A 2,600-nucleotide genomic window follows, 5' to 3' on the forward strand; every position below is an offset into this window, starting at 1 on the left:
CGGGCGTGGCATTCCATCATTGCCTTTGGGCAGCACACACAGTCAAACGACGTTGGGTGTGGCATGATATCATCGTTGTTGGGCAGCACACACGGTCGAAGGACATCGGGCGTGGCATGACATCACCTCTCTTGGAATGCACAAACGTTCGGACGACGTCGGGCGTGGCATGACATCACCACCCTTGGACAGCACACACAGTCGAATGACGTCGGGCGTGGCATGACATCACCACCCTTGGAATGCACGCACGGTCAGACGACGTCGGGCGTGGCATGACATCAGTGCCGTTGGACAGCACACATGGTCGGCAACGTCGGGCGTGGCATGACATCACCTCCCTTGGACAGCACACACTGTCGGCAATGTCAGGCGTGGCATGCATCACCGCCCTTGGACAGCACACACGGTCGGACGACGTCGGGCGTGGTATAATATCACCTCCTTTGGACAACGCACAAGGTCGAACGATGTTGGGCATGGCACGACATCACCGCCTTTGGACAACACACACGATCGAACGACGTCGGGCGTGACATGCCATCACCGCCTTTGGACATCACACTCAGTCGAACGACATCGGGTGTGGCATAATATCATCGCCGTTGGGCAGCACACACGGCTGAATGACATCGGGCGTGGCATGACATCACCTCCCTTGGACTGCACACACTGTCGGATGACGTCGGGCGTGGCTTGACATCACCGCCCTTGGAAAGCACACACGGCCGAATGACGTCGGGTGTGGCATGACATCACCGCCCTTGGGCAACACATGCGTTCGGACTACTTCGGGCATGACATGACATCACCGCCTTTGGACAGCTCACACGGTCGAATGACGTCGGGTGTGGCAATCCATCATCGCCAATGAGCAGCACACATGAACAAACGATGTTGGGCGTGGCATGACATCACCGCCTTTGGACAGCACACACGGTCGAACGACGTCGGGTGTGACATACCATCACCGCCATTGGACAACACACTCGGTAAAACGACATCGGGTGTGGCATGCCATCATCACCGTTGGGCAGCACACACGGTCGAACGACGTTGGGCGTGTCAGGAGATCACCTCCCTTGGATAGCACACACGGTCAAATGACGTCGAGCGTGTCATGACATCACCGCCCTTTGACAGCACACACGGTCGGCAACGTCGGGCGTGGCATGACATCACCGCCCTTGGACAGCACACATGGTCGGCAACGTCGGGCGTGGCATGCCATCACCGCCCTTGGAAAACACACACGGTCGGACGATGTCGGGCATGGCATGAGATCACCACCCTAGGACTTCACGGACGGTCGGACGACATTGGGCGTGGCATGACATCACCGGCCTTGGACAGCACAAACGGTCAAACGACGTTGGTCGTGGCACAAAATCACCGCCTTTGGACAGCACACACGTTTAACAACGTCGGGCATGGATTGAAATCACCGCCCTTGGACTGCATGCACGGTTGGACGACGTTGGGCGTGGCATGACATCACCGCCCTTGGACAGCACACACTATCGGCAATGTCGGGCTTGGCATGACATCACTGCCCTTGGACAGCACACACGGTCGGACGACATCGGGCGTGGCATAACATCACCGCCTTTGGACAGCACACACGGTCGAACGACGTAGGGCGTGGCATGCCATCATCGCCTTTTGGCAGCACAAACGGTCAAACGACGTCGGGTGTTGCATGCCATCATAGCCCTTGGACGGCAAACACGGTCGGACGATGTCAGGCATTACATGCCATCACCGCCTTTGGACAACACACACGGTCGAACGACATTGGGCGTGGTATGACATCACTGCCCTTAGACGGCACACACGGTCGAATGACGTCGGGCGGTTAATGCCATCATCACCTTTGGGAAGCACACACGGTCGAACGATGTTGGGCGTGGCATGTCATAAACGCCTTTGAACAACACTTATGGTCAAACGATGTCGGGCGTGACATGCTATCACCACCTTTGGACAGCACACACGGTCGAAAAATGTCGGGTGTGGCTCTACATCACCGCCCTTGGACTGCACGCACGGTCGGACGACGTCGGGCATGGTATGACATCACCGCCCTTAGACAGCACACATAGTCGAATAATGTCGGGCGTGGCATGCCATCATCGCATTTAGGAATCACACACGGTCGAACGACGTTGGGCGTGACATGACATCAACGCCTTTGGATAACACTTACGGTCAAACGACATAGGGCGTGACATGCCATCACTGTATTTGGACACAACACACGGTCAAAAAACATTGGGTGTGACTTTATTTCACTGCCCTAGGACTGCACGCATGGTCGGACGATGTCGGGCGTGGTATGACATTACCGCCCTTGGACAGCACACACGGTCGGCAATGTCGGGAGTGGCATGACATCACCGCCCTGGGACTGCACGCACGGTCAGACGACGTTGGGCGTGGCATGACATGAACGCCCTTGGACAGCACACACAGTCGGCAACGTCGGGCATGATATGACATCACCTCACTTGGACAACACAAACAATCGGCAACATCGGGCGTGGCATGACATCACTGCCCTTGGACGATACACACGGTCGAACGACGTCGGAAGTGTCATG

The sequence above is a fragment of the Solanum lycopersicum genome, chromosome 8, assembly GCF_036512215.1.
Source record: "Solanum lycopersicum chromosome 8, SLM_r2.1".
Classification (NCBI taxonomy): domain Eukaryota; kingdom Viridiplantae; phylum Streptophyta; class Magnoliopsida; order Solanales; family Solanaceae; genus Solanum; species Solanum lycopersicum.